At 47.7% G+C, this 24,306-nt stretch overlaps 1 protein-coding gene across 1 annotated transcript in view; it reads left to right on the forward strand.

Annotated features, from left to right (window-relative positions):
* Positions 1–1,101: 1,101 nt before the first annotated feature.
* lhx5 (LIM homeobox 5) overlaps positions 1,102–24,306 on the forward strand; it is a 39,932-nt gene continuing 16,727 nt past the window's right edge. Inside the window, exons 1-8 of the mRNA XM_088391717.1 lie at positions 1,102–1,244; positions 6,420–6,515; positions 7,872–8,053; positions 8,136–8,348; positions 8,441–8,567; positions 12,770–12,832; positions 16,629–16,714; positions 23,635–23,770. The gene's annotated coding sequence lies outside the window, so the exon portion shown is untranslated. The remainder of the gene's footprint in view (positions 1,245–6,419; positions 6,516–7,871; positions 8,054–8,135; positions 8,349–8,440; positions 8,568–12,769; positions 12,833–16,628; positions 16,715–23,634; positions 23,771–24,306) is intronic.

Genomic DNA, 24,306 nt, shown 5'->3' on the forward strand with positions numbered 1-24,306 from the left:
CAGGCTTCCCTTTTTTTTTTTTTTTTTGGACGGGATTGAGCCTCATTAGCTTGTCACGGGGTCGAGAGAAATACGGGCCTCCGGAGAGAGCCTCTCAGGGACGGCCGCTGATGAAAAGAGAGCCAGGAAAGGCCAGTTGACAGCAGATGCATGGACAAGGCGGAGAAATGGGCGTGGAGGGGGAAAAAGAGAGGTAAGAGGAGGGAGGCGGCAGCGCGAAGGGAAGGGAAGGGACGGAGGGGAAGGAGGAGGAGGGCAGCGGCGGCGGTGGCGAAACTAATGGTCCTGCCTGGAGAAATAGGAGTCGATCAATCATCTTCAAACAAAAGCAGCAGCCCCGGGAGAATATTTAAGAAATGCTTATTTAATTAATAGTCCCCGCGCTGATATTTATGGGCCATCCTTCCTTCAAATATTAACCTTCCGGGTCCTCGGAGGCCTCGCTACAGCTGAGCCGAGGCCGGCCCGGCCCGGTTCGACATATTTCTTTCTTTCTCGGGGTCAATGAGTAGCCACTTAGCCGTAGCGCCGGCGTTTTTTTCCCCGTTGGCCCAAATTTGCCAAAAGGGTATTTTTTGCCTTTTTAGCCTTATTCCTTATTGCCTAATTGGATTTGTAAATGAGACAGATGCCGCACGCTTGCAAGTCATTTGAGGTTTCACGTAAAACTGGGAGATGATTGGACCCACAAAATAATCTCAACAAGTCACAGACAGGAGATGTTGAGACTTTTTTTTTTTTTTTTTAGTCAGCCCCCGGAGCCAATTCCACTTGGGAAAAAGAAATTTGGTAGACATGTTTTTCTTGAGTAGACTCACAAAAAAAAAAAGTCTGCCATTTTGTTTTGAAGTGGCCATTTTGGAGTCATTTGTGCCATTATCAGCGCTCCTTCAAACGAAGAGATTTTGTCTGATTGCTTCCAAACTCGAACGTCGTGTCCTCGATGCCAAATTGTACGCTTTTCGAAAACTTTATGACCCAGCTCCGCAATCCTAGCCCGGATGAGTCCCACAGGCGGCATTTTTAAGAACATGCAGTAACTTCTTCTAGCTTCTGATTCCATTTTCTCGATACTAATGTCTTTTTTTTTTTTTTTTTCCCAGTCTCATAGTGGTGCAAGAAATATTGTTTGATGAGTTGCTCCACCGCTGAGCTGACTTCTGCACACCGCTGAAATTCACAGGTTGCGCTTGACAGATGCGTGCAACATGCCGCCGCCGCCGCCACTTCAAACGCCATCACAGGTAATGCTCACTTCAGACCCTCCCCACGCTCCCCACTCGACATTGGCGCCACTTGCGAACCTGCTCTTTTTGCCGAAACACCTCACGCGTTCGTCTTCAACCGGTTGTCACTTCGTCGCAGACTTTCTCGAGTCACGTCTGACGTGTCGTTGAATGAAAGCATTCTTCTTTTTTTTTTTTGGAATGACCATCTTCAAGCTATACTAGTTTGATCTGGGCTTTCCCAAACTTGCCGCCATGTAACGTAGCCATTTCCCATTCCCACTTTTGATAATGAATAACAAAAAACATGTCACTTTCAGAGCTTTCAAATTTTGGATTCCCGAGTAGAAAGAAGCAAATTAGTTTGCAATGAACTCCTTTGCGCTTCCGCGCACGCTATGGTGCCAAACTTGAAATGTCTTTTTTCCCTGCCGTGGTGTCCGTCCGTTAGTCCGTCCGTCTTTCCCTGCTCTGCTTGCGCTATTTCGCTACCTTTCGCAGCAGGAGAGCTCAGGTATGCCACAAAAAAGTCATTTGCATATTGAGTGTGTGTCTCTGCACGCCCGCTGTTTGTTCTGCATTATGCATGTCTGAACGGGAAAATTGCATTGCATGGGACGAGGGGGAGAGCGAGAGAGAGAGGTGCATTATTTGTGGTGAAGCGAGAAAGAGCGAGCGAGCGAGCGAGCGAGCAAGAGGTTGTTGCTGGAAAGCGTGAAGACAATAATGCAATGTGACACTTCAGAAATGAGAAGCCGGTCGCCTTGGCAACAGGCCCTGGGCGAGGGGCGAGCGGGGTGGAGGTGGGTGAGGGGGGGCGGCGGCATCAGGGAAGGGGGTGAGGGCGAGCGAGATAGCGAGTAAATGATGTTTGATCAGAAGCGCCGTTGTCGGACGAGAGAAGCCTTCAGGACGGGATTGCGGTCCCGACGGATGGCCGGCCCTCTGTGGGCGGAGGGGGGGTATTTTTCACGGCTGATGTTTGGCTTGGGGAGGGGGCGAGCGCCTCGCCTCCGGCAAAGCAAATTTGTCCTTTAATTGTGTTTTCATTCTTATACGAGATCAATATTTGTTCTCAGCTCACAGGCTTTTCTTATAAAATATCCATAGGGCGACGTGATACCATATTGAGGGCCGAAACTAACCATTATTTGAATCATTAATGAATCTAACGAATATTTTGTCGATTTAATCGATGAAACATGTTAAATCTGTACAACTGTTTTAAAATGATCATCCAAATTGAATTATTTTACATAGAAGGTCATACAAACTTTGAGCTTGCTAAATATTTGAAAAAAAAACAATTGTTCAATATTAAATATTTAATCGTTAAAGAATTTAATTCAGTAATTCTTTTGTGTACCACTAGAGGGAGCCTGTGTACCTTTAGTGGTACTCTAACCACACCGAATAGCACAAACGCCAAACTTCAAAAAAACGATATTTTTTTCTTCAATAGTTTTCTCTTTAATACTCTCACAATATTTAACGAGAGTTCGCATCTTAAAAACTCTAAAATTCTGTTCTCAAACAACCTAGTGAAACTCCCAAATTCCCTTTTTTTTTTCTTCCCTACAACGCCGCTGATCGTGCTTTGCATAAATTGTCAAGTAAACACAGTCATGTGTACAAAGTTTATGAAGAATTGCCTCCACCAGAGCGGCACACATTCTACTACTGCACACACACGCGCGCACACACACACGCACACACGCACACACACAGAGGCAGCGGCATTGAATGCGATAGGGAAGTGAAAAATGATTAACCCGAGGTCAGCTCTCAGCCTCAATCTCGGCGGCGCTCAAAGAACATCCTCGCCTGATTTACACTCGTCATGTTCCACAGCACACATTTGCATATATTTATTAAATTCGCCGCGCGGCGGAGAATAAAATATAAGGCGGGGGAGGCTGCGAAGGAGGGGGGGGAGGGGGTTATTTAAGGGAGGCGTGTTTGGGATAGATTTGCCTTTCATTCATATTCGCCCCCCTCCGACTTTCCTTCTCTGTCCCTGTGTTTTGTTCATTAGCGCAGAGGTCAACGTCACGTGGCTGCAGGCGAGAAAAAACATGGCCGCCGCTCCGCCCCGTGGCGTTGACCTCGTTATCACGGCGACGCACGCTGCAATTTGGGTTAGTTATCGAAATACAAGTCGCGCGCACCCCCCCACCCTCCTACCCCCCCCGGCTACAATTATTACCTGAAGGTTTCCTATCGTCCAGAAAAAAACCCAACATATATTTATTTATAATTAGCTGTCACGCCACAAGATAGCAAACATGACATGTCTATTATTGTTTGGTGTACTTTCAAAAACGGAATGTTGTGTCAGCATTTGCAAAATGATGCCAATCAGTACGAGAAAAGTTTATTTTTTAAGACGCTGGCGGCGTGAAGTCATTTTTTATATTTAACATAAAAAGTGGACCAAAGTGCAGGTCACATTTTTTCCGCATAAATGTTGTTTGTATTCAAAAAAATGTCAGTTTTGCGGAGACGTTCACGAGACAGTCAGCTCGCTTTGGTCCTCCTTTGCCGGCTTATGTGCGAAAGGCAGCGGCTGGATGAATGTACGCAGCAGATATGCCAATTTGGCTGAATCTCGGCATGAAAAACAGCCCGCGTCGCCATCGACTTGTTTTTGTTTAACGTTTCATCGAGCGCTCCGTAACGACGAGACGTGTTACTTAATCACTGCGAGCTCGCTTGGAAAAAAAAAAACCAAAAACAAAAAAATACGATGAGTGTGCAAACATCCCATCATGCATCCCTTCATCAACAAGCAGCCTCCCCCTCCTCTTGGCCAAACCACTGACGCTAGCAGCAATGACAGCCGCGATCAATACGGCCCCAAACCCGTCCGCAACGTTAATCCATCAGCGGCGGCACGACGGCCGCCATCAGTCACGTGCGCCGGCGCCGGCCGAGGCGTCGACGCATTTTGCCGCCACGGCCTACTAAATGGGCGCCGGCAGAACATTAGCGAGCGCTGCCGTTAGTTTACGGCGCCGCGCTCTTATCTGGCCCAGTAAATAATTCAAATGAGAACATAATAAAAAGACGGGCCTTTAGCTCAAATGCTAATAAAAAAAAAAGAAAAGATCGTCTCTGTCGGCGCTTTTATAGAAGAAATATACTCCTGACTTTGCCGTCCGTCCCTGCCGCGGTGTCTTGATTTGCCGTCCAGTCGGGGGGGGGGCTGCAGATATATCGCCCCGTACTGAATCTAAACGGCATTTGGGCTTCGCACATAATAAATCAAGTCCGCGTGGATTTGAGAACAAACGTCTATGGCAGAAGCGCAACGGTGGTAAATCCTTCAGTCCTTTCCCGTCATCAAATCGGTGGAGAAGTTTTGAGCCGATGGAGAAACGCGAGTCTACCCGGCGACAAAACGGCCGCACGAAAACCGCTGTGTGATTGCGAGATTACAATTTCCCTCAAATCTTGACGATGGAGGTTCGAGAGAAACCGGAAGACCATCCGGTATTTAGTCTTTTATTCCAGGCGTCCTTCATAGGCGAGCGCTAGCCCGCTCTTGACTGACCGGCATCATAAACATCACGTTGAAATATGGCGCCTTCTCGCCGCATCAACAAAAACGGACAAAATGACAGCAAGATGGAATTTACAGTGCGCGCGTTGGCCCGACAAATACAACATTGTAAGCGGCGCATAGTTTTCATTTCCAGAGAGAGACAGCTTTGTTGCATGCCTTAAGTAAAGGAGAAACTCTTTATGTTGTCAGAGATGAATGAAAACAAATAAAAGGGTCCGGTCCGGCTTTATATCTGCATTGAAAAGAGACATTTTGCTGCATGCTTTCAATCTGGGAAATAGGTGGCATATAGTGAACAAATATGAAAATGAAGTCTGATCATAAAGGATTGCATTAAATGTCAGTAGCAGTGCACATCGTTTAAATTTAAGCTAGCGATTCTTTGCTGCATGCTTTGAATGGGGGAAAATAGCGCTATCTGGTGGATGAATCGGAGATGAAGTCATCTGGACTTCATTCTTATTAATATTCACATACAATAATCATATTTTGCAGAAATCTGATATTTTGCTGCATTCTTTGGATGTCATGAAATTAGCACCACCTGGTGGACAAATGTAGACGTCAAGGATTGCGTTACTCCAGTTTAGATGAGATGAAAACCAAAATGCATTTTCAATGAGAACACGTGTGGCTTTGCCATATAAGCCCCCCCCCCCCCCAAAACATGAATGACAATTCCAGCATTTACAATAAAGGAATCACCTGGCACACGCAGAAATACGCTACACGGGTACACATGCGCGGCGAAAGAATTAAATGCTCATTAAACGGCAAACAAAAGCCGCACAAATGACGTTTTGGGAAAAAGCCCTCGTTTCCGATGGGCTGCGCGCCAGGCAGACTGCTTTCCTGGGAACTCCACCAGCTCGTGAGAAGTAAAAATATTGGCAGGCGACACACACACGCACACACATGCGCACACGCACATGCACGGCGAAGCAGTCATGGCTGTGGACCAACACTCGATGCCAATGCCAGTGGGCGTAGTGGGAGCACTGGACATGCTGGGACCAGCCTCGCCAGTTAAGACTGGCCCAGGCTGGACCAAGTGAGAGACACAACGCACACGCACACACACATTGGCTGTGACATACGCTTTCCTCGCACACAAAGGCGTCTGTCTGGTCCCGTGCCATGTGTCTCAGCTGTGCCACCATCAGTCCCCCCCCCAAACACACTCACACATCCATAGACCCCTCAGGCCTGGACCTCCCGCATATGCCACCCCTCTCGTCCACATCTCCCTCCCCCCCCTCCCTCTGCTCGTCTTTGTGGGCTAATTAGCGGTGAAATTGGTGAATTGCAGGCTCGGACACACACACACACACACACACACAGATGCGTATACAGTGAGTGAAAGGAAGGCCCGGTCACAGCCACGAAGACACTCGAACAGAGCCAAGCGCCACTTCAGCCCTGAAAAGCCCCCCCTGAAATGGGACACAGTGAAAGAGAGGCAGAAAGAAGACTGATGGGAAGCCCTGTAAGAGCGAGACGCTGCTTTTCATCATGTTCCAAAAAATAAATCAGAAAATCAAATCACGTCTTCTTTATGTCTATGCTGTGGGTTCGGTCGAAATCTTTCAAAATCAGACAGAAGTTTGATGTGTATTTTTTTTTTCCAGATCTTGTAACTCCAGGAATTTCTGGCAAGTACTGGCTGTGTCCTTCATGTGACAACCATCTCCAAGAATTTGGAACAGGACACGAAAATGGCTAAAGTAAGTCTTTTTTTTTTTTGGGTTACAAAAATATAAAGCAGAATTAGCCAACAGGCGGTGAACGCCACAACAACAAAAAAAAAGCCAAATATTAGCAGCTGCGTCCTGCATTTGACAACAATTGATCCTAAATTCGTGAGGCCGAAATGTGGCAAAACGTACAAAAAGTGTCGGGGCAAATATTTAACATTGTAACTGAAGGAATTTCTGGCAAGTACCGCTTTTGTCTTACACAGCAATCGACCCTGCCCTTCATATGCCTGTTGAACAAAAACAAGAAGTTTCTGAAATTGTGACTTCTCTTTCCAAAACAGGAAGTCTGCAGAAAAAAAATGTCATTGGACTTTGTAGAAGTGGTAGCTCGCTGCAGGACCTTGTGGCGGCGACGGCCGTATTCTTTGGTCAGGACGTGATGGACGAGGCGCGCTCCATCATGTCGTGGTCCCCGCCCACAGCCCATAAATTACCCCCACGAATTAACAGGCCGTATTAATACCGCGCAACGTGTTAGGGCTCTCATTTAAAATTAATAAGTGGTAATTATGGAGGGAGGAAGTCTGTTTGGGGGAGGCTGCGAAGGAAGGGAGAACCAAGGGATGACTGAGTGTGTGCGAGCCTCCCTCGAGGGCTCCGTGTGCCACTTTTCACACTTTGCACACAAAAGAGAACTTCAAGCTCATTTTGACGACGGCTTCGCTTTTTACATTTTCTTTTTTTTTTTTTTTGCCGGGGTGGCGCATGCGTGACGTGGAAATCCTGCGATTCTTCGCAATGCCTCCGTCACGGAGGGTACAAAGTTGAACTTGAAACAAAAAAAAAAAAAAGTGCCATTTCCGTTGTTAAACGCCTCGGAAATGCAAGTGGTTTTACTTGATTCAACTTTCACCAGACTGCAGTTTGCTTCTTTTTACACTTTATCAGGTTTGTGATCGTGACAGATCCATTTTTGGGTGGGAAAGACCAACTGGAAGAGCTTGGTTGCCATAGTAACAACCATAACAGGCGCTGGAGATAAGACAAGGCGTCCTTGAGTTTTGCGCGCCGGGGTCATTGACATTAAACACGTTAATTGTTGATTTTCTGCTTTCCCTCTTCGGGGGTGGGTGGGTGGGGGGGGGGTTGTTGCCTTGGTTACCGGAGACGAGTGTCAATTACCACGTTGAACGCCTTCAAAGTGACGTGAATGGGGCCGAGCCGCCGCTACAAAGGCCCGTTAATGTGTAATGTGAAAAGTAGCAAACATCATTTGGAGATGTCACTCATGATGAGTCATTGTGTTTGCCACAAAAGACCCCCCGGGCCACCCCCCCCTCCGGCCCCCGGAGACGCATCAGTCTCTTATTGCTTTGTCATCAGCGCAGGTTAATGGACCCCAAAGCAGCCTGTTAAAAGTAACCCTGATCAATACCCGCTGGGTGTCTGCGGCCTTCCGTTTGGTTGAAGGAAAGCAAAATGTGGAGCACAAAGGAACGGCAGATGGAAGGAAACCACTTCCGGGATGACGCCGCTGCCTTGATCACGTGCTGCGACGCTTCAATGTTAGTCAAATCCAGAAGGTTCTTCCCGGTTCTTGGAGAAGATCCAAATTGACCGGCCTGTATTTTTATTTTTTTTTTCTAGTCTGAAAAATTCCATCCCCCAAAAAGTGAAGTGGCAGAGCAATATTTTGTGTGTGTGTCCTTTGCTTCCTGCTCCTCAACATAGCGGCAGAACACCATATTTGGGCGTGAAAAATCTCGTTAACGCCTCCACAAGGTCACACTCATCCGACGCCATCGAGGTTCCAGGGCACAATCAACAGCGTCCAAACAAAACATAAACAAGACAACAGTGGTACGCACGCACGCACGCACGCACGGACATGCAACGCACCGCCGTGTGCTTCCCTGGCATCATTATTTCTCCTTTCTCTCTTGGCTCTCCAGCAGGGGTCCACTCCTGGGCGTCTGACACCTTCTGGCCTTGAGTCGGTGGGGGCGAGGAAGCGTGCAGACAAGGCGCTAACACCCTCTCAGACGCCGTGCAACATCCAAGCTGTGCTTTAATTGTCAGGTATGTGTGTGTGTGTGCGCGTGTGTGTGTGTGTGTGTTTTAGTGGGTGGCAAGCCAGCGCATGCAGTGGCAAACGCGTGGGTTGCCAGCGCTCGGGGCAAGTCAACTCATTTGCACCCGCCACCAAAGCACAACACACACACAAAAAAAAAAAATCTGATTCAAGTTTTGTTGTTGAAAAAATGATGGAAAGTATTATGAGAATGAAAAAGCAATAAAACAAAGGCAGAATGAGAAAAGTAGGAATCTAAAGAGGAAATTCACATGAGTCATCCAAGTATTTCTTTTTTTTTTAGAGGAACAAATATTTGCATAGTCTGAGCTGTGGCAATCATTTTTGTTTTCCTGGAATAGTATGACCAGAAATAAATAAAACAAAAATTAACTAATATCATTATGGAGATTTTCTACATCATGGATTTAAGGAGGCTCATTTAGTTGAGCAAATAACTGAATTTGACAAGATAACATTTTATAATAAAGTCACAATATTATAAAAAAAATATTTTTGGAGGTTTTCGAACAAATAAGTTAAAGTGATAAGAATTCAAATTAAACATTTGGGAGATTGTGTTAGAAAAATGTCTTTTGGGGGGAAAGTTGTTGGATTTTGCAAAAAGCTGTGGAGGGTTTGTGGAGAAAAAAAAAAATCTTTTGGAAAAAAAGCCTTTTAAAAAAAGTCACTCCAAATATTAAGCTCCATTCATAATATTTGAGCAAAGCGCTTGTGATCATAAAATAAATAGCCCAGATATTTTTTTTCTTGGTTGGGAACAAGTACGCCTCCGCCTCCTACCCCTCTCGCCCGCCCCCAAGCTACGCCGAAGAGTGAAGGGTCGACGCAGAGATTGAAGAGGTGTGTGTGTGTGTGTGGTGGGCGGGGTTTTGATGATTGGGGGTATTCGTTCATGTTGATAAATCATATGCCCCCGTTCAGGTTTGTGTTTATCTCCATCTGTCAGTGGAGCGTGTAGCTTGCGATAGCACGCGCGCGCTCACGCACGCACACACGGGGGGCTACCTGAGCTCACATGGAGTCCAGTAAAAAAAAAAAAAAAAAAAATGTAGTGTGTGTTTGTGTTGATTACAGCTTCATTAATAAACCCTCAACGTGCCCCCCCCCTTGCGCCTCCTACTCACTCGCTGTGATTTGGAATGAATGAATACAAACATTTATCCTGCCGTCAAATAAGCACTGTTATTATTATTGTTATTAAAATAATACAGCCAGAGTTTCAATCTTGAGGTGACATAATGCTGCACGGAGGGGCGGAGCTTGTCAACATATTTCTTCCCAAGCTTTAAAGGAATGAAAGTTTGGACACGAGGCAATAGTATTGATTTGCTGAAATAAAAATGAATAAATACATTTGACCGTGTCTGCCTGAGAGGGCAGATACGACACTTGCGCTCAATAATTTGTCATCAGGTTTGTTTGCGCGCCAAAGTCACTTTAACCTACTTTTCCTTCCAAATGCTAAAAGTTTGTCCCCGAGCACTTTTCACAGCCAGTTTCTGGACCGCGCCGCAAACAAGACGACGGGTCGCCCGCGGGCACGCACGTGAGCGAAGAATTTTTTAATGGAAAAACGCAAACGGCGAGCTGCGGGTGGGCCGCCCGCCATCTGCCTCGACAGGCTGCGTTAAAAAGCAGGCTTGCGATACTTTGGCATTTTTAAATACAATTACTTTTTATTTGATTTGACCCTGTCTGAGAAAAAGTCTGTCTTTTTAGGCAAGAAAAATACCGCTTAATATTATCAGGAGGAGTTGTTAGAGAGTTGCAAGAAAAAAATGGGGTCAATATGAGAAAAAAAGTCGGAGAAAGAAAGGGGTAATATTCTTTTTTTTTTGCAAGGAAATGAGGTGTAATGGTCTGAAAAAAATTGCAGTAATATTCAGAAAAAAAGTTCATTTTATGCAGTAATCGGGGAGTTGATTGCAGTATTTGGAGAAATATTTTTTCGCTTGTAAGTCATTGAGAAAAAAACTAATACTGACAGAAAACAATTTACAAATATTTAAAAAATATATATCTTGCAAGAAAAAAAAAAGCGATAATGTGAGCAAAGAAGCCGTATAGTTGCCAGGAAACAAGTCTCATTAATACAAGCGTCAAATCTGATTTTGGTGAGTGAAAAGTGGCCATATTCAATTTTTGAGGCGCGATATTCCACGTGAGGAGGAGGAGGAGGAGGCTGCGCCGCCACGGCAACAGGGCGGCCGGGCGGGCGGCCGGCCGGCCGGCAAAGAGAGACAGATTGCGTTTTAACAGCCATCGCTGTCATCTCCAACAGCTGTCCTCTTCCCGGCCGCCATTCACACGGCCCGTGTTTGCATTGTCTCCCTCGTGACCTCGCAGCTCCTCAGAAGAGGGAGGGGAGGGGAGGGGAGGGGAGGGGAGGGGGGGAGGCTGCTGGCCCAGAGGACAGTGGCAAATGGAATAGAGGGAAATGCAAATGAGGGTGAGAAAAGGGAGAGTGAGTGATGGGGAGAAAAAAAAACATTCGCCTTCATCGCCCGCCCTCTCCGTGTGCAGCGACGGCAGCGTGTTGCGTCTTATCAGGCGCGGCGAGCGATAAGGCGGCTATCGGGCCCCGGCAGGGCGTTGACACCACGCGCTAATGCATAAGAAGTTCACTCTGGCTTGTCATCATTGCGACCATTTTTTTGGGGAAGGGTTAACAGGCAGCAAACGGTCAGATAAGGCGCCGCCGGACGGGCCTTCTCTCACGTTAGCGCCCATGCTAACGAAGCGCCTGTCAAGCATTGCTCCTCATCCTTCCTCTATCTCACCTTCCATGCTTCCCCATCTCCTCTCGGGGTCTGCAACCTTCCTCCTCATCCTTCTTCTGAGCTCCTCCTCCCACGTCCTCTCCCATCCTCCACCTGCTCCTCATCCCCTCCAACCTCCTGCCCTGCCCCCCCCCGCCCCCCCTCCCTCACTCAGGATGCAGAGTTCACGGGTCAGCCGAGTGACAGGGCCTGAGTCGGGAGATAAGAGGAGGCCAGAATGGCTTTACGGCAAGCGGCACTCTGAGGGAGTGATGGGGGAGGAGGGGGGGTGGGGGGGGCAGCTGGATGTAAGGACCAAGAAGACGATTGGGGGGGTGAGGAGGAAGGGATGGGGGGGCTAATCTGCCACAGTTTGAAGTAATAATACATTGCTGATAGTCATCACGACACGCAGGCCGAGAGAGGAGGGGGAGGAGGAGGTGGGGGACGGGACGGGGAGGGGGTGCTGCGTTCAAAGACATCCAACACAAATACGCAAGCGAGGCTCATTCTTATTCCCGCGTCGTCTCGCGCTGTAAATCACAACCCCCCCCATCACAATATAACCCCCCCAACTCCCCCACCCCACTCTCAATCCAGCCTGGATATCAGGCCTCTGCAGAAGTGCTCGGGCCGGCTGATAGCGGGTCCTCTGGGGGTTTGGGGGGGGGTGATTGTGTGGGTGCGTTGGGGGGGGGGGGGGTGGAGAGAAGCATCGGTAGGTTGAGGCTACGCCAGCTTACCGTGCAACCTCAGATATAGAGTTCAAGGGTCAGGTGGCTGGCGAGCTGCCGACTGACACGCTTGCTGTTTTTTTTTTGTTTGTTTTTTTCACGGGGGGTGGGGGGTTGTCAATCGGTGCACCGGTGTGTGCGTTCCTGTCTTGCATTGCTTTTCTGCAATGTTAATAAAACAAAACTTCTCAAGTTGAGCTTTCCCTCTCTGTTTTGTTTTTTGGTATGAAATGGTACTAAATTGTTCGGAGAACACACCCAGCGTGCCGGCGTGCGTCTGGCGGCATCCCAGCACATCATGTTTGCGCGCTTGTAAAAGCAAGTCATCAAGGAACAAATGAGCTTCCTCCAATTTTTTTTTTTTTTTTTGTGGGGGTGCGCTCGGCGTGGCGGCAAAGTGACAATTTGCCGCCCGCCGAGAAGCACTCCGACGCGAGCGACTTGTCTCAGGTGCAAAAACGCCAGCGAGCCACACGGCGGCATTAACGAAGAGAAAAAGCAATTTCCGTTATTTAGCGTCGACTTTCATCGCGGCGGGAGTCGTGAAAAAAAAAAACGTTGCTTTCCTCAAAATGAAAGGAAACTAGGCGACTTTGTGCAGCCGTTGTTGCACTTAATATCCAATTACGCTGCGTCCTATTACACAGTAATTGCTTCCAATCACTTTCATTTTTTTTATTTATTTTTTTGCAGAAATTAAATTGCGCTGCGATTGGTTGCATCCCGCCAGGAAGTGATGCGACTCCCGCCTGCGATGTGAGTAAACAACTTTTCTTCTTGTCATTCCAAACTGGAGCTTGCAATTTTTTTTTTCTCAAAAGGGCCACCATTTTTGTCATGTTGCAGCTCAGGGTGACGTTTCGGGTGAAGGCGCGGCTTTCTTTCTTTTTTTTTGTGCGTATGAAATCCTCCTAAATAGTCACCTGAACAGGCTTTGTCACAGTGTTTGTCGGACTGTTGTTTTTGTGTGAAATCCTCCTAAATGGCTTTGTCATGGCTTCCTTTTACATTTGTGGCACTATTGTTCGTGAAGTCATTCATTCATGCACAAAAGAACGACGCATTTTCAGTCCCATCGCCTCCCCAAACGTCGCAGTCTATTTAATTTTTTATTTTATTTATTTTTAAATGTATTTATTTATTTGGTTGATTATTATTATACAGCTGTAATTGTACTAGATTCAAGGTAAAAGGGCTTTTTCACAGCCTCCTTTCTATTTACGTGACCATTCATTCATTTACGAACCCCCAAATATTAATTTTTGGTCCCAGTGCATTTGCGTGAAAATGGAACATTCTTCAATCTTTTGTACTGCCACAAAAAATCGTTTTTGTTTTTTTTTTTTTGCATTGAAATCCTGCAAAATCCTCAAAAGAACAAACTTTGTCATATTGTCTCGTTGACTATTTAAAAAAAAAAATGCTTTGATGAAATTTCATGAAAAGGAGACAAACGTGAATGTTCCAGTGTTTATTTTTAAAAGGTATTGTAGTTCAACAATCGTCTTCCCATTTCTTGCAATCACCCTAAATTTGTGTTTCAGTCGCTCTGAATTCAGTTTCACTTTTCAAGTTGCATTACAGGTTTCGTCGCACTTCCGCCAAACTAAAAATTTTTTTTCGTTGAGACGAGATGAGATTTTTTTTTGCTCAACTTTTATACGTTGTGCAAGTTTGCAACATTTCTCCTCAGCGTCGTTCCAAAGAACCGCTGGGCGCTAATTCCAAATCCAGCGCTTGACTGGCTGTTGCTTGCTTGCCGTCATTCCGTCACTTTTTTCCCCCTCTCTCTCTCTCTCTCTCTCTCTCTCTCTCTCTCTCTCTCTCTCTCTCTCTCTCTCGCCCCCTTTCCTTTCCTTCTTTTATTTATATTTTGCTCAGTTTTTCGAACCTGTCCTCCTCTCTCCCTCCTTCATTCTCTCTCTCTCTCTCTCTCTCTCTCGCTATTTCAGCTGCCTCGCCCTTATCTCGCTGTTGCCGTCCTCAGTAATTATTATTATGTGCTGCCGAGATAATTCGCAAGCCGTGAGGGGGGCGAGCGAGCGAGAGAGGGAGGGAGGGGGGGGGGGGGGGGTAAAAAAAAAAGGGGATGAAAGAAACAGTGGCTGTGGCTTCCTGGGCTGTGCTTCTCTTATCTGACCTTGGGCAGAGCCACTTATTGTTAGGCAAATCGCATGTGCAGAAAAAAATGGAGTGGAGCGAGGTGCTAGCCGGGTGCAGGGAGGGTGGAGGAGGAGGAGGAGGAGATGGATGGAGAAGAAAGTACAGAGGAGGAGGCGGCGATAGGAGCAAAAAAAAAAAAAGGTGGGATGGAGGTGTGCAAGCAGGCAGCAGGCAGGCGAAAGGAGATAGGGAAGGAGAGAAACGCAGGCGCGAGCGAGCGAGGAACTTTGTTTGAAGAAGAAGAGCAGTGAAAGCAAGAAAATGCACACCAAAAAAAATCTTTTTTTACAACCCTCCCCCTTCCCCTCCCTAAAATCCCGTTGTCATTGCCCAGGGAGGTAGACAATGTCTGCAGTTCTATCAAATCAATTGAGACGTGTCCGTCTACGCTCCGTTCTGCTTCAAAATTCATTTTGGGAGTCTGCGAAAGTCTTACATTGCCTTTTATACCATAGTGAGCCTTTCCAATAAAATCACACTCCAGCCTGAAGCAACGTAAAAGTAGTCGCCCTCACTCAAATAACAAACCACGTAAAAACAATGACCCTCTTTTATCAAATGGCCAAACATTTCTTTTTTACTTTTGTTACAAACAAATTCTAACGACAGGCTGTAAAATTGTCAAACGTCCTGCTCGTCATTAATATCTTTTTTGTTAAGGGACCAAAAAAAAAAAAAGTGATTTGATTCATTTTGTATTTTTTCAATGAATTGGAATTTGACGACATATCAGAATCGGCATCCGCTTCAAAAAGTGCCCCAACTTTTTCATTTCAGGACCAATCAAGTGTCATCCAATCCATTCCCGCAGCGCTTTGGAATGAGTAAATATTTATAGTTCTATATTTGATCGGGTTGCAGGTGTACCTAATAAAGTGTCCGCTCGCCATGGCGGCGGCGGCGGCGAGCCAAACGCGAAGCGACAGCCAGTCATTAAATCAGCCGGCTAAGTGCACATTAAAAGGCAGTAGCCGTACTTCTGCCGCAGAATCGTCCAGTAATCTTTACAACTCTGAGCGAATAAACGCATCTGCGCAATCAACTTAATGGCGCGGCCTGCCTGATGTTCCTCGCCGCGTGGAAGCGTGCCGGGGTGGGGGGGGCCGGAGTCCGGCCGGCGTCTGATGTGTGGCCTTTCCCGCCGTCGCCGTAGCTCAGCTCCTTTTAATTACAAAAGCGTTCGGCGGCGACAGCCGGCTGTCCTTCCGCCAGATTTAAAAGCAACACGATAATTAATCGGCCCTTCGCCGTGCGTTTGCGTCTGCGGGACCGTTGGAATCGCTTGACTTGCCCCGCGGGAAAATATTCCAGCGGGATGTTTTGTTTCTTAGACGTCTTACGAAGAATACAAAATGTTATTTTATTGCCCAGGTGAGGACGAAATAGGAAGGTGACATTTAGCACTCGTAAATAAATAGCACCAAAGCGATGTCATGCCATTTGGTTTTAGGTTTGCAGGCTCATTTTAGACATTTCCAGGATATCTTTTTTTATTTTTCAGATATTGTCTGATTGCCAGATGTCGCAAAGGTACTCATAATATACTTCAATAGAAGGACAGCTACTTGTGCGGGGAACATCTGCCTTATTTCAGCCAAGGCCACGAGCGTGGTCGACTTGACCTCACTCCACTTGCCAGTTTTTTTTCCTTCATCCGCTGAGATTGAAAAAACAAACAAACAAACATGAAGTTAATTTTTACCAAGCTAGGAGTATAAAGCACATAAATTTGTTTTTTTCCGTTTTAGGCAGTAAAAGTGAAGTAAACAAATTAAAATGGAGAGACTGGAAAATTCTACTTATAAAAAAATTAAGTAAATAAAAAATCTATTAAATATAAAGTAAAGACAAAAATCCAAGCACTGTGATGCCCTCACATGTGGGCAAGGAGAGCCACAGTTGCACTTTGAGCCTTTTTGTTGAACCAAGCAGCCGACACACAAACACCAAATGTAAACAACTTGCTTGTTCGCTACTTGCTAATGCTGCGCTTGGATTTTCACACTTTCTCCGCAACTATAAGGACACGCTGGGGTCCTGAGCTCTATGTCACCCCACGCCAGCACCCCCACCTCCACCTCGGCCTTCTTTTTGGGGACTTTGCTGCCTGCTGCTCAATTGAGCTCCTTTAAGAGAGGAACAAACAAACAAAACATCTCGGGCTAATGAGGCCACCTCCAGGAACACGGCGGCTGAAAGGAGGCCTTGTGTGCCGACGCGGGATTGAGAAAGGGGAGGATTTGCGGGGATGAGCTGTGATCTGATGGAGTGGATTGAGTCGTCTGAGACGGAGGAAGAAAGGGGAAAAAAAAAAAAAGCTTGAGGAGACAAAAACCCCATCAGTGACTCGCTCGTGATGACTTTTTTTTTTCTTTCTTTCTTCGGCCAGGTCGTTCCCACACTGCGAGCCGAGCCGAGCGACCGTCGTCGACTCATCTCGGTGCTTCGTTTAGTCGTCCACGGACACGACATTAGGTACATTCGTTCATGTGTTTGAAAACGGAGAACTTTTATGCTAATTATAAAAAAAAAAGATCTCAATATCGGAAGTTCTACTCTTCATTTAGCCGTCAAGTTGCGCGTGTCAATCTTCTTTTAATTGTCTTTCTAAAACACACTCAGGAGGAGGTCAAAGGCATATTCTGGAATAAAACTCGCTGCGTTGTTTTAATCAAATACAAGCGAAGGAATAATTGTTTATGCGCTGCTATCGCCACCATCCGCGGCTGCCAAGCTAATTAACCTCCTTCTGTGGTGGCGTTTTTCTTTCCCCTTCTTCTTCTTTAATTCTTCACCAGCGCCTCATCCCTCGTGGCTGAGAGGAGCCGTGCTGTTCTTTTTTTAGCTCGTAGCCTCTCGCACATCATTTAGTACTTTTTGCCAATTGGGATTTTTTTTTTTTTTTTTTATTCATTATTTTTAGAAATGGGAGCAGAATGTCAGCAGTAACCGGCTCAGCTCGCTTCGCCTCGATTTGCGGGAGCTCCTTTTTCAAAATAGAACGTTTAGCGGAAAACTGTGACAGCCTCGGTGCAACGGAGGAGACAAAGGAAAAGCGACAATAATTCTTGCTGGGACTTGGTCGGGGAACAAGTTGGAGGAAAAAAGCGAGAGCGGAGAATCGAGAGCTCGAAATCCGAACAACAATTCCGTTTCCAACCGTGTCCGAGCAAGGAAAGAAATTAAACACCCAGGGCAGTGGGCTAGGCTAACGTTAGTATCTGCGTTGTATAGTCGTGTTCCCTCAACTGATGGCGTTTGTCTGGACGTGTTTTGGGCTCTGCATTTTGGGAAGGGACCGCTTGTTGTCCCCCTCGCCGTAATCATCTTAAATGGGCTCGTTCCAAACCTCTTCATTGTGGAATGACTTCATTAATTAGCTGTTTCTGCCACGGGATAATAGCGCGAGCGTGCTAAATAGATTAGCCCCGGAACTTGATTTATCGGCGCCGCTTGGCGCACCCCCATCTACCAGTTTATCACTAGTCCGCCCCCCCCCTCCCTTCAACCAAAGGCACTTGTCAGTGGAGAACGCTCAATGAAAACCCCACATGGGACCCATCAAAAGCCGCCAAGCTGATAGCAAAACTATCTCTACATGCTCTTTCATCGCCGTATTTGCGCTGAATTGATCTGGCTCGATGCTTCATAAAAAGCCTTGGACATGCCGGCGATGTTCTTTTTCTCACTTTTCGCCACGTGTGTACCAATAGCGACATAAGCCCTAAAGTACGGCGGCTCTCAAGGGCCAAACCGCATTTTGACTGAGCTGTTTAGTTTATGCGCGTTTGCGATATGAAACACACAAGCTAGAACCTGAAGGTGTTAGCTGGCGCTTGGGGGGAGGAACCGTGGAGGTGCCGGACTCAGTTGATTAATCAAGAAAGAGAAGCACAACTCTCCAATCAAAGGCGAGGGGGCGACGTAAATCCCCTTGTTGCTCCAGCAGGGGCGTGAAAGCCACGAGGGGAGGCGGCTTTTGTGCGCACAAAGGCGACCCTAACGCGCTTTCAACGCCGCAACAAATGAGAGCTGTGTTTTTGCCGAGGGGGGGGGGGGGGGGGGGTGCGCGTCCTGAAAAACAGCCAACGAGAGGTGCGAATGCGATGGCCATTCATCTCCCGGGTTTTGGGCTAATTCCCGCCGCTGCCGCCGCCGCCGCCTCCTTTTCTTGGCCGCCAAACAAGCAACATGAAAACACTGGCGTGCGGGCGGCTTAGAACCGACGTGTAATCCTCGCCACTTCTGACCCGCCATCGCCGTGTAAGTCCCCGACCTCGCCATTCAGGCGCCGGGATGTGTGACTAAAGGACGGGTGACCCCTCGGCGCACACATTTGGACCCCCACACTCCAGGCCCTCCAAAGAGCCGAGCTGAGGAATTCAGCCGGCGCTGAAAGGAGGGCGGCTCTAAGTAGGGCCGGGCCCGATCGTGTTTCTTTTCTCCCACCATTTAATTCGTCTTTAGAGGCCATCTCGTTAACACGATCTTCTCTGGGAGTAGAGGAGACATCCAAGATCCCGGCCCCCCCCCCCCTCCCTTCCCTCCCGCCGACGTGGCCGACTTCAAAGGTCCCCGCCAAGCGCGCAAAGAAAGTCACCTCTTTCTTCCATTCAGGCTCCCCTCGCTCGCCTCTTCCCCAAAGCGCCGGCCCAGAAATCATCTCACTTTCTGCCGCTGCTTTGCATTTGAAAAAGGACGTAATTAGCCAGAGCCTGCTCGCGCTCAACAGGGTGGGCACCGGCGGGGTGGGGGGGGACCAGACCAGGCCAAGCGGGCCCAAAGCCCACCGACCGTTGGTTGGGCTACTTCACTTCCAATATGGAATATCTTTCAAATGACTTGTTAGTTGGTTAGAAAAGTCAAAACTGTCTTGAACTTGATCATCTTCAATATTTGTATCAAGAAGACAATTTCTTTTTGGAATCTAAATCTTGACATAAATAAAGAATCCCATCCATTCGTATTGCGACTTTAGCGCCAGTTCGCTTCTCTGACCTAGCATCCTCAACACGTTTGATTTTCTCAGACGTTTGATGGCTTTAATTTTTGAAAAAGATTGCCGTTCTTTCCCAACAAAGAAATCCTATCAGGTTGATCCGAGCGCACTGTGTTTCATTCGCCGCGCTGGCGGTGTGGCTTTTCGTTTTTCGGCGCCTCGCGACAGCGTATTTCAATAATCTACACGCGTGTCGCCCGAAGGCGCGGCTCGGCTGAGCCGGAGCGTATCGAAAGGTGCGGTGTAATCCTGGAATATGCAGAGTGGCGAGGAAAACTCATTCTCTCCTCACGCCCATCGGGATCTTAAGCCCCCTCCCCGATGCGGCTGATAGGGATCCCTTATCTCCGCCACACAGAAATGTCCACACACACACGCACACACACATCGTGAGCACATTTTGCACACATCTGCTTCACGACACACACACGATCTCTCACCAGGCGTTTTTTTTTTTCGCCGAGAGCGGGAGGAGCAGGCGTTCGATCACTCGATTGTTAGCGCCCCCGTTCTCATTTATCCTCATTTAAGCTTTCAGGTCAGCTGATGGCCCGCGCGGGCGCTAATGCGCTGTGATGTTTACATACGACCTTTCGGGACGCTGCGGCGGATTGGTCGGGCCACCCCTGCGTGGCCTGATGTGTATTTTGTTTACATCTTGAAGTTGGGGACGCAGCTCCGTCACAGGTGTACAGTCTAACTCTATTTCGGCCCGCCCTCTGTTTATTTTGGGTGTAATTCCACCGCCAACCACTAGACGGTGCCACGCTATTTACTTGGACTCGATGTCATATTCCTGAATGTTCCAAATATTTTTCTCGTTTGTCCCCAGCCCCTGTTTATAGATGGCTTTCATCTCATATTATTTCCCGAAACAAACATTTTTAAAAATTAACAACGCGAGGAGGAAAGCTAACATTATTTCTCGCCTCCCAGCTTTTCAATATGAAAAAGCTTCAAATAAGGTTCGGAATAGATGATGAATCGAGGAAGGGAGTGAGGGTCCCCCCCAGGGGTCCCGCTTGTTGGTTTAGTCTGGCTCGGGCGCGTTTGCGCTGTCTGCGCTGTGTACGGTTGTTTACCCAGGCTTATGTCAGCCGTAAACGCCGTCCTGGAGTGGCGCTGCGTTTTCTCGTCGCGCCCTCCCCGCGCCGGCCCGATTGGACTCCCGAGCCGACGGTGCGATGATAGCAACCCCCCGCCGCCAAGGCGCATATGGCGATACATGGCGCACTTGATAGTGTGCGCTGTTGACTCTGGAGAGGCATGGTGGCTTGTTTGCTTGGCTGCTTGTGTGCTGGCTGTCAAGGCCTCCAGCGGTGGTCTGCTGTGATGGGGGGGGGTTGGGGGGAGCGTGAGTGCGTGTGTGGAGGGGGGGGGGGAGATGTTGGATGGGGGCTGCCTGGCTGTTTGTCTGCTTCCAAACATATTGATCTCCTGCAGAAGGGGAAACATTAGCGATAGCGCCTGCACGGGCCAGGCTGGAGGCAGCTAAATCAGCTCTGTCCATTCCGGTAATGCTGCTGCTGCTGCTGTATGAATAGCAGAGGAAGCAAAAGTACTTGCATTCTGGACTTAAGTGCGCCTACTTGAGGCACAAAGAAAGACTGCTAAAAGTAGTGAAATGACGCCTGGAGATGGCTGTTCAGTGTTCTCCCAAACCTTCTGCTGTGTGTGTGTTGATGCAGACAACACTTGGTCACCTCACCTGCCTGCGCGCATTTGGCCGTCCATGAATATTGAACGGCGGCGTGCACGCGGGGGCCTGCCAGTCACGGCCAAATCGGACTTAATCTTTTCAATTTCGGGGTGCAAATATCCTCAGCGGCCCGTGTTTGTCGGCCAGATTAATGAGGCTCTCGGCCCATAATCCGCCGCTGCTAATTCAAGTGGCCGCCGTGGCCGTGACGCTGACAACACATACGCGCTTCAGATTATTTATTTTTTAACCCCCCTTCTCTCCTTTGCCGCACCCCGATGAGCTCTCACAAGATGGCCGAAAGGCTTTGCTATACCGTATTAAACATCAGACTTGCAGGAATATATTTACATGTTGTTGGGGGAATTTGGGAAATTTCCTTCCTCTTCTTTGGAATGATTGGAACCTTTTTGTGGCAAATGATTCATTGGCAAAGCCAGGTTGACCTTTTTGTATCACAACTTAAGACACACGCAACTGAAAATGGACTTTGTTCTTGCCTCGTTAACTTCCTTTCGTGAAATGAATTTTGAGGAAAACTGAAAAAAGAAAAAAAGCATACCTGCTGCTGTTACCATCTTCCTCCTGCTCCATTTTGTCTTCTTAGCACTGCCTGTTCTCCATTAGCACGGGCAGATGGGGGAGGCTGGCGGGCTGGCTGACGAGCTGGCTGACTGGCTGGCTTGGCGTGTGACCCCGTTCTGATTAATAGAGTAGGTGAGGCCAAAGGTGGCCAAGTAGCTCCTCCTTCATTACCTCATTAGAAGGCCCGCGTAGTGCAAGGTGAGCGTCCTCATTATAGCACGCACGTGAGAGCCATTCAGTCACAAGAGTGACTACGCGCACCTGTGTGTCACACGATGTGTGTGTGTTGCAGGTGAGGTGGGTGGACTTGCTTTTTTTCACTCCTGGGGGGGGATCAAACCTGCAGATCCTTGTGAATCTTGCTAAATAAAGCGCCAATTAGCTGTTCACACGGCAGCCTCAAGTGAGCACGTGCGTAGAAATCAGAAGTCGATATGCCCGTTGTGTTTTTTCATTCCCTACAGGATTTATTCCTAAAATGGAATGAATGAAATTAGATCAGTAAGGAGAAAAAAAAATTGCCAGGCACAAAGTTAATTTGTCACCTACTCCAGTTATGCAGTTCAAACCAGCAACGAAAAGGCTTTTCATACTGCAAGGAAGACTTCACTGAACTTTTCTCAAAACCCTGGGGTGTCCAAACTATGGTCCGGGGGACCATCTGCGGCTCTTTCAACAAAAAACAAGAGTCCGGTTGCCTCAATTCAACCTTTAGGGATGAGCGTAACCTGAATGGGTCCAATCACGTTGGTATTTTCTGTTGACTATGCTAACGATATGCAAAGACAGCTACAATAGCAGCAAAATTGAATTGGAAAAAACTAATTTCCTCCTCTTTCGGTTCCTTGTCAATGTCAAATTAATCCCTAAAATGTCATTTTAGCATCTTGCACATCAACTTACATGTAATGCAGTGGCGGATTTTTTTCAGGGGGGGTCAAAGGGCTGCAGCCACCCCGATATTTGATTGAGTAAAGAAACCCCCGCCCACGCACACCTTGCTAAAAGTCCAAACAAATCTTGTTAGACCTCCCAAACTTTGCCGAATCAGCACATTCTTAGTCAAATGAATGAGTGAAAGGCAGCTCGCCGGCCCGGCCCGGCTCGGCCCGGACGCCCTCGTGACAAATGTTCCAATCAAACGATGCGCACGTGCAGTTGCAAGGCCGGCAAAGGCAACGTCGCCGCCGCCGCTTTCCACGCGCTCCTGATTTGGGTGCTAACGAGAGAGCGAGGTGGCGCCGTGCGCCCGCCCGCCCGCCCGCTCGCTGTATCCGAGCGAGCGAGCGAGCGCGTGCGCACGGCGCGGGCCTTGAATATTTATGTGTTTTTCGCCGAGGTCGCTCGCCTCCGGCGGGGATGGAGGTGAGCGAGAGGAGGAAGAGGAGGCGGCGGCAAAGAGAGAGTCCCTCAGGCGTGTCCGGGTTCTGATGGCTCCCCTGACAAGCTCCCGTGTAATGGCCTCCCCCCCCTCCCCATCTCCCGCTCCCTCTCTGAGTGCTGTGAAATTGCCGGCCGGCGCTCTACAGCTGAGGACTCGCAGGAGACAAACGGCCTTTTAATTCAGAGCGCGGAGAGGTGACGGCGAGGGAGGCCCCGGGGGAGGGCTACCAATCAGACATCCATCACGCTAACCTCTCCCTTGGGAGCGGCCCTGCCAAAAGAGGTGCCCTGAAGGTGGTCGCCGGCGTGCACGGCCGCCGCTCGTGCACGTCTCGATGGTTGCCACCGCAAATTTGGGCAAAGCTAAAAGGGAACGCCGGTCAGCTGGGACAAACAAACAACTCTTTGCAGTTAAGCTTTGTTCATCCGTGTTGCGTACAAGCTTGGGATTTGTCTCCAGTCCAAGTTACTCTTTCAAGAAGCTTTCAAGAACCTAAAATGGTGGCCTTAAACCAAAATGGCTGACTTCCTGTGTCTTTTCAGGCGTGTTTCTTGAGACTTGTACATGTTCACAAAATGTTATTTTGTTCAATGAAATGAGCTCTGACCTTGTGGAGCTGAGTTATTAAAAAAATGATGACTTTTTTTTGTGGTTCTCCTCCTGTTGTACCTAACCAGCTTCAAGAGCTTTTTCCTGATCTGCTTTGTTTTTTTCTTTCTAAATTTCAGTGGCCTCTGAAGGCCTCACGTTCGACAATTGTGACGGCAAGACCGAGGCAAAGACTTCAAGTGATTCTCGTGGAGGGTCCAACGTGAGCGACGCAGGCTCCTCTGAAGTCTTGTCGTTTCCTTTTGTGCGCTGCAGGTAACGGCCATTGCAACCCAAATGTCAACAAGCTTTCCCTTTTAAAAAATATTTGTTTTCGAGCTACAACAGTTCATAGCTTGGGCGGCAGATTTTCATTTGCCATTCACGAGCAGTTTCTCCAGATACATCTAATGTACAATCATTTATTCACAGTACGAGTTGTAATATTTTTCACTTTTTTCCTTTTTAAATTTTTAGGTCAAAATGAACTGCCGTGAATGAGTGGAATGCATTTCTCAATCCCTTTTCCATTTTTCGATGTGAAACTCAAAAGCAAATCTAAACAAAACATATCGATTTCATATTTGAATTGTGCAAGTATTTCGGACGTTCTGTTCTGCCAATTTGAGTTGCGCAATCGTTCTGTTTTGGGCTGGTGGACGAGTGGAAAAGAAATGTGCGGTGAAGTAAAAAAAAAATGTTAAGCAAGGATCTTTGCTAAAAGAAATCGATCAATGGCAAGATAGAAATGAAATCTGGTGGTTGTATTTTGTGCAATTATAATTTAAGTTGACTGCAGTATTGATTTTTTT

Source organism: Syngnathus floridae, chromosome 12 (genome assembly GCF_059516105.1).
Source record: "Syngnathus floridae isolate MCC-2025c chromosome 12, RoL_Sflo_1.0, whole genome shotgun sequence".
Taxonomy (NCBI): Eukaryota; Metazoa; Chordata; class Actinopteri; order Syngnathiformes; family Syngnathidae; genus Syngnathus; species Syngnathus floridae.